The 15,461-nt window shown below is 44.1% G+C and overlaps 1 protein-coding gene and 1 long non-coding RNA gene across 4 annotated transcripts in view; one reads left to right on the top strand and one right to left on the bottom strand.

Annotated features, from left to right (window-relative positions):
- The window catches only part of LOC105427321 (uncharacterized), a 345,326-nt gene that overhangs the window by 247,799 nt on the left and 82,066 nt on the right, over window positions 1-15,461 (top strand). The gene's annotated exons all lie outside the window — the stretch shown is intronic.
- LOC148934943 (uncharacterized) lies at window positions 13,611-14,838 on the bottom strand. The gene is made up of 2 exons (XR_016140862.1): window positions 14,583-14,838; window positions 13,611-14,051 (listed from the first exon to the last, which is right to left on the bottom strand). It is a non-coding gene; the product is annotated as an uncharacterized LOC148934943 (long non-coding RNA).

Here is a 15,461-nt window from a genome sequence, read left to right as displayed (position 1 = left end):
CGTTCGCGCAACGGATCGACATGCACGTACAAAGATATGCCAAAAGAGACTGAATTTTGTACTGAGAGAGAAATGTGAAAGAGAATTTTGCACGAATATAATAAATGTAATAATATATGTAAAAAATAAAAGGGGGCACGTTTAACGTTCAACGCTGCGCGTCGCGTCATCCCATAAAGCGACCGCGTCTGCAAAATTGTATCGTAAGCGGAGAAGGTCGTCTTTCCGCCCTCGCAATTCCGCATCTCGCCACTCGCTTCCTTTCTGGCGGCGGCGAAAGACGACTTCAAACGACAAAGGACGGGGTCGGGGACGAGGGTCGCATCCCGCTCCTGATCCTCAGCCCGACGGGAAGCTGTGCGCTGCGAGCGGGAAGCGAGCGGCGGGGCCACGCGAGGATGATACAAAATATTAATATTGCGCGTTCCCTCATAACTCACGGGTCGCTGAGCGCGTTACGCACGCTCGGCGGAGTCCCAAGGGACCGTGGCGTCCTAGGATGAGCGGGATATCGCCGGATCGCGGGGAGAGGGAGCGAGAGAGAAGATGGAAAGAAGAGGACGCGGGGCAAGGCTGGCAGTATGTGTCTTTGTGCTTTTAAAGGCTCAAGGACCGCTCTCGGAACGGTCCATTGTGGGCCACGTATTGCCCACGGAGGACGCGGAGTTTTACGGTGGAAAAACCTCTACTCGCTTCTTTTCTCCCTATCCGTCTTTCTCTTTTTCTCCCTTTCGGCGGTCCCATTATGTCCTGACATAACTTGTCAAAAATATTGTGATTGGTCGACTATTGAATATGACGTTACCTGGCCCGATCTTCGAGCCGACGATGACAATGGGAGTCTAAGCAGCGACGCTCGTTTGCCAAACCAGGCGGATCGTGAGTTGCTCTCCTTTTTTCAAGGGGGAAGAGAAACGAGGGGGGGAGGGTGAAAAATATGATATTTTCCCTACTCGATGCGCGACGTGTCTCTGGAATTTCATATGGTCCTCGCGTACAATGGCCATACTTGTTCGGGACGCTCGGCAAAATGTTTTTGACGATGATGAGATTCGACATGTGGAACAGCGAAAGGAGGAAGTATGCCGTTGGCGCATAATGCTCGTTTACCTCTGTTTTCTCGAGAGATTACATTTGTTATCCGTAACGTCGAATTTCGAAGGTTTCCTTCTGCATCGTGCCAATTAGGTCCGATTGCAACATTTTGGCTTTAAGTGAAACTTAAACATGTATCTATCTTTATTTATTTGGAAAGAAAGATACTGGATCTTAGAAATATGTTTTTTTTTAGCTATTGATTTTTTTATACATAAACACGACAGTTTATTAAGTTAAAATAATGTACAATATAATGACTAATGTAATATTTCACTTTCATATTGCCAAGACATTTTTTGTAACTTTGCGAGAAATCAATAGTGAAATGAAGAAACATACGAAAAAAATAGTGTGAAACCAATATTGCTGTAATTATTGCAGAATAAATCGCATTGTTAATAATAAACTTAATTATTATGAGTAACGTTATGAGATGAGAGATGATAATCCTAGGATATTCGGCAATTTTCCCAGGACATTTTCCCCGACCCTTTGTGACTTGGCCTTAGTCCCTTTCTTGCGTCAACAAAGTATCCGAAATCTTAGACCTCAGATAACCCCGGAAGACGCCGGGTTTCTATCCGTAGCCTTAAACCACGGAGTCAAACTCCTCGTGCCCGCCGTAGTCAAGGCCTAGCCGTTGGCTGCAGCCCTTTACCGGGCCTTTAGGGTTGCCGCGATGATGTTGCAAATTTAATCATCTGCATACTTGGCGATTACACGGAACGCCGATCACAGAGAGGTCGTCGGATGCGCCCCTCCCGGCGGTTACTCGGGGGTTTGTCCGAACTCCGTTTATGGTTTCGGGTACATACTCTCTATATCTGTGGACAGTAACAGTTCCCTCCGTCCCCCCCAATCTCCCGTTCCTCACGTTACCACGTGCCCTTCCTTTCTCATCTCTGTCGCTCCCTAGATCCCCGATTCTACGTACGCGCAAGGATGTATTTGCACACTCGAATTGATTTAATATCCGGATCCGGCCGCATTTCGCGGCTAGTTTTAGCTTCACTTTCCTGTTTACTTAGACGGTGGTATACTCAGGATCCGTAGGAAAGTCTCCGACAGTTTGCTCCGAGTGAAGCAACTTTGCTGTAACTTTCTTTATTAGACTTCGCCAGTTTACTTTAATTCTAGTGTGTTCTAGGTACTAATATTGTATACCATTGTTAAATTTTGCAAGATCATTCTTTCATTGTCTTGGGCTTTTGCACGCTTTACGTTCCTTACATTGGAATTGTGAGTTTGAGAATTAATGTCTTTCCTTTACATTCCGCCGATTTCTCATTTTTCAGATTCTGAGTTTATTAAGAACGTTGACTGTGCACTTTCCGTCGCCGAGAGACACAAATCTCTCTCCTTCTCTCTTTTTTTGGATTAAGCTCAGTGTTCGCATATGTTACAGGGGTTCCACACACGGTCGATATCGCGAGGGAAGGGAAAAAAAGGGGCGAGATAATTGCCGGCGGCATTACAGTTCTGACCGTCCGGCCAGGACTTGAACCGATGCCATCTGCATTTGGCAAATGAAAACTTAACGAGGTTTGCTGGAAAATTTCTGTCCGGTGATACGCGATTCCTCCCCATGGACGGGCTTCAAAGTGACACGTGCCATGCAACGTCTCCTCCCCCTCCATTAAACACAGTGGAAGTCCACCTCCGACTCCAGTCGTTTCTCTTGACATCGGATACATTTTGACGATACCAACGCGATCTCCTGTCCTCCTTCTCCTACGGGCATTTTTGATCCCGAGCTTCCGTTCCACCACCACTCCCGGGGGCCATCTCCGATACCAATCAACAGAGGCATTCCCACGTAATTGGTTTTTACGTAATGTTAAGCAGGCCGGGAGTTACGCCGCGCTGGACTTCGTATATTTGTTTTCCGTCGTGGTGAACTCGCGATATTCCGCCGATGGTGGATCAAAGCCTACGGATCGGCGGAATTAATTAAATCAGTCGATCTCCTCCTACGGGAACTTTCTTGCTTTTTTTCGAATGCATTGGCATCCGTACGCTGGCATCCGTCAGCACCACCCCTGCCCCTTTCCCGAAAGAGAGATCCGATCGCATTGGCAACTAGAAGTTTCACGGGCGCACTCGAGTGGGTCGAAAACCGTTTGAGGATGCATCGAGGAATTGCGGCCTCTGCATTTTTGCCCTCACCCTACGTCGGACATTACAACCTCGCGCTCCCAATCAGGATGGTTCCGAGATAAATTCTTTGCAATGAAAATCGTAGAAATTTTTATCTCGCCGATTGACGGCAGACGGGAAATTAGAAATACAAATTGAATTATTGCGATTTAAGAATTATTAATTTTCAACAATCAGAAAGTGATGTTTTCATTTTTAGTCTTTGTTAAAAATTACGATTTTTCTTTCCCTTATGATAAATTATACAGTACGTTTCAAATCAGATAATTGATAATAAATTTTAATTACACTGATTGTAATTCTGAAGAACAGAATTAATGAAATTAACAAATCTTGCGTGAAAGCTAATGCGACTACAAAACTTTTCTGTCATGGTCATTTTCACGAGTAATTCGGCGCTTCGCGGAAAAACCGTAAAACTTCTATCTTCCGCTTGACGCAAAAGCTTTATCTGCTTACGCGCGCGATAGGTCGAATTACCGCGAAACGAGTGGAAAAGAGAGACAGAAGGGAGAGGGAAAAAGAAAAAAGGCCGGAGGTGCCTCGATAAAATTCCATTGTGCCGGCTCGGTATTTTAAGCCTCTCGTTCTGCTTCCTGCCGTTCTTCCCTCCCGAGTTCCGGACGAACCCTCTTGTCGCTTGTTGTCACGGACCTTTATTAGCCCGCCCCGCGGAGGATAAGGGACTTTTTTATTTCCCCACGACTTGACATCCGTCGATCTCTCTTTCGCATCTACCACTTGTTGCTCGCGCGACCCGCCGCTTCTTGCCGCGACACCAGCCATCCTCTCTCGTTTTCCAACCTTCTTTTGTCATCCCCCGTCCGTCGTAATCGTTCACGGGCTAAATCCGAGGAAAAAAATCCAAATCCGTAAACGCGACTGCAGCTTTGAGAGAAATATTTTATTACGTCGAATTAGTCAACGAAACTCGCTTACGTGAATTCAGCGATATTCACAAAAATTTGGGCACATTTTCTGATTGAATACATGATACAAAATGCAGCGTTATATCATATGATATTATATTACATGCCAAAAAAAAAAAAAACGGGTAATGGAAAAGGACCGCGCTCGAAATGGCACGAAACGCGTATCGAAAATCGCGATATAAAATAAATTGCGAAAATTGCTTGCAAGGTTTTTACACGGCGCGATGCAATCCGTGGCGCAGCGCGTTTTTAATTCCGCCGGTGCAACGCGGCGCCGGTTACATTTTACATTTTAATATCATTACCGGACACGCGGAACGACGCGCGGAATGTTTGCATAACCACCCCCTCCTCCCTCCTCCTCCCTCTTCGTTCGGTTACGTTGCCAGTTTATAAAACTCGCGCTCACCCCCTCCCCCGGTCAGCGATGCGCATATAATATTTCGGGAGTTGCATTATCCGCCCCGGGAGCCCTGAGAAATTCGCGCGTGATTATGACTTATAATTTCTTTTTCGGGATACGTCAGTGAGCATTACTTTCGGTATGATCCGCGCGCCGCTGGAAGGGCCGTGATTCATATTCGTCGTTTCGTGTGCATGCCGAATTCCCGTCTTGATTGGTAATATTATAGGACGGAAGGTATCCGTGAAACCAGAGCTTCTCAAAAGTGACAGGGCTCTATCCACGAAATCATCCCTCAATTGTCAGATTTTGTCCCATGGAAAATGAACGTTAATCCTGTAATTACATTAACCAGAAGTTTAACATAAATATGCGATTAAATAATGACATGGAGCGTAATATAGCTCGAACAGCACTTTATTTGCAACATAAACAGTATTGCATTTTGTGATGCAATATAATCCTTTAATTATCCAAGAATCGCATCGCATTTGCTTCCACATTGTTACGTATCTAATAAAGAATTTACTTACAATATTAAATACTAGGAACTCACTTATTAATATAATTAATTAGATTATTTGCTGTTATTAATTTTTCTTGATGGATCGACATGTCGATGTGTCGGTACAGAAACACCTGAACGGAATGAGAGCCGCTGTATCAAAACCGCAAACCACGGGCCAATATAATGAGATTTAAATTACTGTGGGGCTGTGACATAGTGTGCTTTTTACGAATCGTTATCTGCGCGACTCTCATCTCCCGTGGCCAATTAAGGATGGAAATTCGATTTGGAATCTCGTCCCGAAATAATCGATTACTGTCGGCCGCAGCAATGCTTATTTCAATTTTGTTAAACGACTGACGACAATATTCAAAGGAATCTTCTCGTAATAACACGTGTCATATAAGTGTATTCACAATGGTGGAATTTAAAATCTCTTTTGTTTCTCTACATCAACAAATTTTCAGCACATAAACAATTATATTTTCACGTAAAATGATACAATAATATTCTTATTTTCAGTTTAATTTAATTTAATTTTTAATAAATATTGTGATTAAAGGTAATCAAAACAGTAATACTTTCTTTGATATTTAACATAATTTTCAAATTAAAATACATACTCAATATCAATTATATAAATGATACAATATTATGAGAGAAACAGTCATATTTTTGTTATATTTTTAATGCCAGGTACATTTGTTTAATTCTTATATACGTAAAAGATATTTTCATATAGATTAACAAAATTTAGTATGACACTAACGTTACAACACATAAAATTTCGCCTTCCAATTTAGTAAATATATTTAATATATGTGTGAAATATTTATACATTTGCGTCTGCTATCTTAGACAGATCAGGCTCGAGAGTGAGTTGTGTGTCACCTGCGATTAGCACCAACGTGCAAGAATACTCACGTAAGTCGTCCGCGCGAAAGTGGAGCGTTCGAAGAAGTTCTTCGCGGTCTCGAATTTTGAAACCGGCCAGGTCGCGAGAGGGAGAAGGAGTAACGCATTAAAAGTCAATTTGTCAAGAGAACGATCGCCGTCTCTCCTCGAGGTGTCGGCGAGGTGTCTGGGGATGAGGAGGGGAGGGGGAGGCGGGGTGGGCGGGGAGCGTATCACGCGCGCGGAGGAACGAACGAGTGACACGACGGCGAAGCCGGCCTACCTGGCACCATTACCACGGTTATTCCATCAGGCAACAACCGGGCGCGAACCGGCCTTTTTCCGCCTGGCGCTTTTTGTCAATCAATTAAAGCGCATTCGCCGCAATTTAGAACGCATTAAGATGCCCAGCAGCGGCATTCCGCGCGTTTCTCCCGTCGTCGTCGTCGTTCTCCCGTCGTCGTCGCCGTTGAAAATGCGCGAGCGCAAGAACTCGAAGAACTCGATGAAACGCGTCACGAACAGGAACGGACGACGAACGGTCCCGGGAACGTCCGCATCAGCCCGAGACAGGCAATCTTGCACTTTGCACCGTTCCGTTCGGCTGATTCCTAAATATCTTTACGCGCGATTAACAGCGTATGCTCCATTTCATCTTCAACAAGAGATCCCCATTCCGATTATCATACCGCAGTACGCTCGATACGACTAAGAATAGATCGATTATTATCTAACTGTTGCTAGGAATATGTGATTCTCGATTTAACACCGTAAACCGAGAGTGTTATATCAAAGGTATTATCTCCGCGGGAAGCCTTATCTCTCTCTCTCTCTCTCTCTCTCTCTCTCTCCTTGTTATACCCATAAGAATTATAAATGTGAGTTATAGTAAGTAAGAATAAAAGGTACAAATAGTTGGATACTTTGAGTCTGGCAAGAGGTAAGAGTACGAGGTACAATTCCTTACCTCGTTTTTGGTGAACGAGATATTCCATCCCAGCGCGGGGAGGTGCGCTCTAACGAACGTGACGTGTAAAAAACTTGTCGACGATAATAGGAGAGGTCGAACGCAGCGGTGCAAGACGGATGATTTCACGCGGTTACATCCGAGCCGCCGTGATCGTAGGCCACAGAAAACTCCGCGGCAAGAGAGGAGCCTCCTGGCTTGGAAGGTGCTCCCGCGGCAGGACCTGTCATTAACGAAATCTATATTTAATGCCGCCGCGCGGCAACACTTTTAATCCCGGCATTATCTGATTATCGCGTCCTCACGAGAGGAAGGAGCGAGCGACGCCTTCTCGCCACGGTCTCGCGATCGAATCTCGGGCTGTCTGGCGAGGGAGCCTTTCTTCGCTCCTCGATGGCTTCGACGACGAAAAGCCGGTGGAGGATTTTCTACGGTTTATAGATCGCATCTCTCTTTCTCGTGACCCCCACTAAAATCTCCGCCGCGTCTATGTTATCTGGCTCTCGTGATCTGCCGACGGAGGCTGCCCGTACATTGATTTCGATAGTTATCAACCGCCATCCCTCTCTCTCTCTCTCTCTCTCTCTCTCTCTCTCTCTCTCCCCCCTCTTTCTCTTTTTTTCTCTCTTTCAGAGTTTCGCCGCTCCGTTCGCCCGAGAATGTGCATTGCGATCGAACAGAAAGGTAAAAAGCTCGCACAAAGAGTCACGGAACAATACAATTTTGGTAATTAATGGTAATGATGTACGATAATGAGAAATAACTCGGCAGTGAGTTAATGAGCAATTATTTAGCGGGTTTAGTTGTGGTGATAATTCATAATCGTTACATTGTTTTTTTCTCTCTTATTACTTAGAATGTATGTACTGATTTCAAATGGTCGCGAAAAAATACAGAAAAATGATATTAAAATCTTATTCTCTGTGATGGTATTAATGTGTTTCACATATTTAAACATTATTTGAGCAAGGAGATATTTCAGTGAAAGAAATAGAATATATTTAACGACAATGACAGATGATATTTACTATTGGTATAGAATAATATTGCAATGATATAATGATAAACATTGTGTAAAAATTTATATTGCTTGTGTGCAACTCACATACAACCGACACGCAACGATATTGAAGCAGTCGCGGCCTCTGCTCGAAGAACGACGTGACGGGGGAGGAGGGAGGAGGAGGAGGAGACTCGCAAATCCAATCGATCTTCTTTCGGGTCGAAACGACTTTTCGCCGGTGCACGTTTACGTCGAATAGGCTAGCAGATTCGGCCTTCGTGCGCATCCTCACGCCGGCAAACAATTATCACCAGTCGCCGTGGTTTTGCCGTGGGCCCCCGTCGTCGATCGCATGGTAGGACGACAACGACAACGATGATGACGGCGACGATCGTGATGACGGTCGTCGACGACGGCGACGAGGGAGCCCACTGGGACTGACATCTCCCACGGTGGCTGATGTCAGAAGACGTGCGCGACAAAGTACGTGTCACGCCACTCCCGGTTCGTTTGAGCTAATTGCCAGGAGGCTCCTCTCTCGCCTCCATCTCGTCGTATCCCGTCATCGCCATGCCCGCCGATTTCATCACACTCCGGTCTTTTGGTCCGTTTCTTCTCGTTCTTCCCCGTCCTCCTCCTCCGCCTCTTCACGCCGCCACGTCCTTACCCCCTCCCCCTCTCTCGCCCGCGCGCCCGCTCTCTTCCTTATTCCCTTCTTGCCGACTCTATACTGGCTTCGTCATCTCGCCTGGAATGAGACCCGTCGCGATGCAAGCGGAACGGTGCCGATGCACCTGGTATCTTTCAGCCTTGAGTCGTCCCGCTGAAGTTTTGCATTGCATGGGAATGGCTCGTGGGAAATGATGGGAAAAGAAGTGACGTTAATCGGATCTGCCTTCCCCTCCTCGGTCCCTGTCCCGGTCAAGAAATTATCTGCTCGACATGCATTTTTTTTCAAATGCAAAGATTCAATAACAAATTAATTATGAGCGTATATTAATCAGCATAGAAATGATATAATGAGGCCAATATAAAGCTCAAATTTTAAAAGATATACGAAATGTTAATGGACCGAAAAATTTAGAGAATTATAATGTATTTTAATTATATATGTTATGTATATTTTTTATAAAAATAATATATTTAACTCACTTAATCCACGCCTTTCTTTTCCTCATAATAATAAGCGGGAGCTTTTATCTTGAATATTTTCCCATTTGAGGAAATCGTCGAAAAATGTAACTTAAAATTTTATTTTAAAAAATCTTCACTCGCAGCACTTCACCTCTGATCCTCCTAAAAGTACGAATGGACAGAATCACCGAGATTTTACTGCCGGATTGTAAAGCGCTTAAATCGAAGCTCGCGCGTAGCTAAGATAATTACCATCCGCTTCGTTAGATCCGCGCTCGCTGATTAATCTCCGTAAAAGCTTCTCTATCTCTACGATCGCGATTTAATATCTGCCTCTGCGCTCGCCGCCGCCGCTGCCGCATGCATTCGCGAAGAAAAATGCCACCATGCGAGTGGCTTTGAAGAAACGACGGTAATCTTTGCCATCTACCCGAAAGACGGTGTCCTCTCGAGGTCGACAGGTTCGCATTGATGCTATCGGACACAATGCGACGCGTAGGTGTGACCGAACGCGACTTTGCGTCCCTCTCACCTCCCTATTGAAGAGAACCTTTGATCCTGGGGATAATCCTGTTATGCTTTTACGAATCATCGACGTGATGCACGATGTCACCGACTTGGCGTGCCGATGTCCGTTAGGTACACAATGCCCCGTCATGCGATCGACGAGGCGCACAATAGCCTCCCTCGTCCCGATCATCGGTCTGGAAACTGTCAACTTGGGGTGTCGTCGGGGGCGACCCAGTTGCGTACGGTCGCTCACGCGGTCGGGCCCGGACAATACCGGGGACAGATCCGATCCGATCTCATCCCGGACAATGGCGAACGCGTGTCCTTCCCGCCCGCCGGTCACCGTCGACCGCAAACGACCGGTGCGATAAGTGCCAATTTTCCCTGAAGTCGGAAGCTCGACATGGGACACCAGAGTAGAGATTCACTTCTCCGCCTTTCTCGAGCGATCACGCAATCGGCATCGAGGAGACACCTACGGCCCACCTCCCTCGGTTTCTGCTCGATGATCACCATTGTGTCGTTTCGGGAGCGCAAAATGCGAACGGGGCGTGGGTTCATTCACATTGATTCCGCGAAAGCGATTGTGAATTTCATTAAGCGCGTTAACACCCGCGATGATTAACGCGTGTACAAGCGCCTTCCACGCCTATTGTTGCCTAACATTTATACCTGTTGAAGTTATATCATGGAATTTTATGACAATTATGAAATATTCCGAAAATCATTGATTGTCCTCGAAAAATTCTTCGGCTAATTTAAAATCAAAATAGAGTATAAATAGTTATAACTAGTCCTAGTAGTTTTAAAGAGAGAAGATATTTTACATAGAAAACTGATTTAAGAAATGAAATAAAAAATAAGCTAAAGTTAAATTATATTACTATTGTACTAATATGTATGTTCTTATTTCTGTTTCAGGTAAGCAACAATACGAATAACGTCCTTGTTTAATCATCATCGGGGTCAAGTAGGAAAATCAGTAAAATCGAAAATTGCACTATTTAATACATGGTAAAAGTATGAATTTTTTTATATTCAGTCGTCACAAATATATAAAGAAACAAACTTACTTATAATGGATTGGTAACAATGATTTAAATCTAATTCATAATTTACTACTCTTATATTTATGTTGCAATTGACGAAATTCTAAATATTATCTAATCATGAAATGTAATTTTTAGTTATTTTTAATTCTTGAAGATATATAATGTATTATTCTGATAGCCAAAGTTTTTAAAAGCAATCAGATTACTTTAAAATAAAAAGAAAATTGACATATCGTGAAGTTATAAATTATATTCTTTGCAGTACAAATGAATTTGTGCAATAATTACGAAACTACTCGCTTATCTCACAAAATTATTCTTGAATTCAAGTAACAAAAAAACGCATACTCTTTTCATTGTGTCATCTTTGAATGTCAATAGTCGACAGCAAAAAGCAACTTCAAGCTTCATAGATATTAAACGAGAAAAAAAAAAACAAAATAAAATTCACACGTAAAATCCGAAGCTCGTTTGTCGTGCGATGGATAGAAAAAAAGAGCCCGTGCAAAAAAATCTGCGATCAATTCTGTCGTGCCGGAAGTCGACGGCGGTCGATCTTTAAATCGCCGCACGACCATCATAATCACCGTCTGCTGCTCTCGCTGTTCAAGCTGTTACGTAACGCAAAAATATCCGAGTCGATCGGCAAACGGCACAGTCGACGCGGAGAGACGTGACCGATCACCGGCCGGCCTTGGCAGTCGTAATTTATGCAGGATTTGTCATTGCGATTCGGCGAGATCCCCGGGATTCGACTCTCCTCTCCTTCCTGCGGCTCTCTCTTTCTCCTTCTCTCGCCTCCCGGCGATTGTACGGGTCACGCCTATCCTCGAAAATGGAAGTGCGGGATAATTAGCCACCGGCTTGTTGGCTAATGCATCCTTTTGTCTCCGCTCGTCGCGTTATCTGATTCCAGCCGGTAGCCCTTGCGCAGCCCGCTGGCCGGCCGAGATAAGAACGTCCGATATGTCCGCGAGGTGGAAAAGCTTCTCTCGAGAGAAAGGTCTCCGCCGTGGCGCAACATATAGGACTCGGATAAGAGAGAAAGAGAGAGAAAGAGAGAGAGAGAGAGAGAGAGAGAGAGAGAGAGAGAGAGAAAAAGAGCGGCGAGGGAGAAGGAAGGATTGTAATCAGGCGTCGATCGTATGAAGATCGAAGACAGAAGATAGTCGTACAACGACGCATGATCCTTCGAGAACTATCTCGTAGAATTAACGTAATATCGATGCCAAATTAAAAGAAAGTAACTACAAAAATTGAAGAATATATAGAGAGAGAGAGCTATAAAGAATCTAAAGAAATCGAATTCGAATCGCAAATTTGCTATATCTAAAAATATAATCAAGTTCTTCGCGCAGATGAATGTCACAGGTGAGCGAACGTTTCCGAAGCAATTCGCGTTGATTTATGCGTTGGCTTTGCTCCTATGCGAGACAAACCGTAGGAGTCTATAGAAGAGACAATTATAAATTTGTCTTTCTCGTTCACACTAATGTAACTGTGAAATGTACTCTCGTACGGCTTAATGGAAGTTCAGCTCGGTCAACTTTGTGCCTTCTATCCTTCTTGTTTGCTAATCGCCGACGTAGGTCGTTCTCCGAGAGCTCGGCAGACTGACCACACCCACGCAACGCACTACCTCCAGTTTATTTATGAATCCGCCGCGTACATATCGCGCCGCACTGGCTCGCGATCGAACGGTACTCTTGCACGGGATGTGCGTTTTCTTCGTTAGATTTGGGGGCGGAACGAAAGCGCGCGTCGCGCAAAACAGGTCAGCGATTTAATCTGGGATCGCTCCGAGTGTTCGGCAACCAATCGTTTCCCTCGCGGTCGGGATCACCACATTGGAGATTTCGCGGCGTAATTTATTCGTCCGGGAACCCGAAGCGTATTTTTGGCGCGACGCACGGCTTCGCGCGCGCACGGAGGAGATCCGATCTGTCGTCTTGGCGGAGTGTTACGAAGGTTTAACGTGACGTTTCGCTGCGTGATTTATCGCGCAACTGAGACAACAATCGGCGAAAAGCACAATCGCGCGAAAAGCGCGCCCGTGTCGTTAGTCTCTGGAGTAGATGTAGATATAAAATTTAGCACACGTGTTTCACTTCCATATCTCTTTGAATTGCGACGCCAAAGAAGACTCGGCACGGCAATAGTTTGCTTAACAGTTAACGGAATCGATTGTGGAATACGTGTGCGTGCGAGATGTGTGTTTGAACATTAATTACCGCTATTCCCATCCCAGTAGATTACCGATCGAAATGAGCGGCGAGCGTGAAATCGCGGAATAGTCCGGCGTTATCTCTTAATCTGTGTCATTCGCATGAGCGAATCATGACTGTCTCCCCCGATAAAGAATCAATTACTTTCCACGACGAGCGCGTTCCCTTTTCCGCCGATTGATTTATGTCGCGACGACTGCTCCTAAGAATCGACGATCTTCGCCTTCGACGGATCGAAGGTCGCGCGGAATTTAATGCGTCATAGATCACAGGTATCGTGGCGAGATTGACCTATTCATTAGCGCGGAGCAATTATTCGCGCGTTTACGCGATCGGCAGAGCTAACGGCGCGTCACATTGGCGCTCGTCCGCACGTTCGTTTGTGTGCAAAATATATCTAGCTATTTATCGGCAGCTTTATCTGATCGCATCAATCGACTATCGCCGTGACTAATCCCGAAGAATTAATCCCGCGCGCGATGGAATTAATATACCACGCGAAGCGAACTCATGTAAATGGAGGGAAAGCGCCGACGCGGCTTTTAAACGGACCCGCCCGTTCGCCACGGAGAGAAATATTTCTAATCGAATCGCATATCCGGACGCTGACAGCTCGTAGATAATATTTGCGAAGATAAAGGTTTATCTATTATAGTTATTTTATTCTAAAGGTTATTTTGTTCTAAATGGTCCGATATGCATCGTAAGAATAATCGTTTCACGATACTTTTTTTTTTTTTTTTACGATACGCCGTTTTATTGTTCAGTGATCAATTTGACAAAATCAATCGTAAAAAGGATTAACGCTTTAGATCGATGCGATCGATGCGATTTTTCAGCCATTCCCCTCGAGACAATAATATCGAAAGGAGTTTATCAAACGATCACCGCGTCAGCATTCTCGCTTAGTAGAATCCGTTTCTAAGATATGCAAACGACAACACATAGGAGACATTTATCCCACGATACCCGGCGAGCCATTAATTGCGATCGCGATTACCGCCTTTCTGACGCCTAGATGCCTGACGACGTTCTATCGCCGATACATCAATTTATTCTCGCCTCTCACTGCCGTACGTCACCACGATTCTCCTCGACACTCACGATTTCATCTACAGAAATATTTGCATCGTGTGGCACAGGTATATGTTCCGATGAGAAAAAATTCCTACGACAGATAATAACATACTATTAATTGCCTTAACTTATGACTCGCTTAACAATAAAAATTCCGAGAAAACGCTCCAAGCTGATAACTAAGTTGCAGTTAAATGTTGGCATTAGGATGAAACAAATAGAGAAATTAATAATATATATACTATTAGTACTCTATTTAAATAATAATATAACGATATAATATGTCAAGCTAAATTTCAAATAATAGAACAGAGAAGGCAACTCTCAGTGAATTTATATACATATATATTTCATAGTATACGTACATATTATATATACATTTATAATATATATTATTTATATATTTATATATATATATATATATATATATATATATATAAATTCAACAAAAGAAAAATTCAAACTCCTGAAATCGAGTTCGAGGAGAGTTGCCTTCTCTGTGCCTTCCTTCTACTTAAATATTTTTCACAAAATATAAATTAAAATAAGAAAAATCAATGAAATTTTCTTTCATCGGTGATTTAAAATAATTTTTAATATTCACAAGTATTTGTTTGCTTACAATTTTTTGCTGGATAGTAGATTTGTCAATACGAAATATTTCTTGCAAGAAGAGAAATACAATCCGGAAAGAGAGAATTCATCAGGAAACGGATGATTTGTTATATGCGTAGCTTACGATGGATCAATTTGCCTCCATTTCTTATTCTCCTTACTTATTTCGCCATACAGCAAGCGTCAGCGATCACGAAGAACGTTACGGTCTTCAGGCTTCAAACGATCATAGAAAATTCATGCAGATCGCAAGGCCATTGCCCTCCTTCTGAAATGATGATAGACATCAGGAGAAGGAATGAAGATCGCCGTGCGGCTTTAACGTATTCCAATTCGAAATACTGTTACGAGTACATGAATTTGCAGTCTTAGAAACTCCTCGTTGTAACCATGCTGAAATTAATTCGTGACGCTTGAGAAGATCGGGTCCCGATAGTCAATTAGATATATACGCGTCTCTTGCATGGAGAAACTCGGATTTTTTTTCACCATCGAAACATATCAATTTCCACAAGTCGGTTTAACGACTTGTGGAAATTTTCCTAGTGAAATCCTCGCTCTTTTCCGCACGTATGAAATCCCCGAAATGCGCGTTCCTCGACTTTCGTAATTTCTTCCCTCCAATTCGCCCGCAGTCGTGCATCCTACTTCAATCTGGGGCGAATCTAGCGCACGAGGTGCGTTTGCCCGCACTTCGCGGATAGAAGTGCTTCGAATAAAATCGTCATAGAGATTCTTACAGAGAGAGGAAGAGAGAGATAGAGAAAGATAGGTACAGAGAAAAAAACTGGAAGGCGGCCGTCGGCCCTGTTTCTGGAACCGCGCGCGGCAACGCGCGTTCGGAGTCGCAACAGGAGCGTAAACGATGCAAAGTCATCGTCTCTCT

The sequence above is a fragment of the Pogonomyrmex barbatus genome, unplaced genomic scaffold (assembly GCF_055798465.1).
Source record: "Pogonomyrmex barbatus isolate J1 unplaced genomic scaffold, ASM5579846v1 scaffold7, whole genome shotgun sequence".
NCBI classification, from domain to species: domain Eukaryota; kingdom Metazoa; phylum Arthropoda; class Insecta; order Hymenoptera; family Formicidae; genus Pogonomyrmex; species Pogonomyrmex barbatus.
This window is presented reverse-complemented; position numbering and strand designations above follow the sequence as displayed.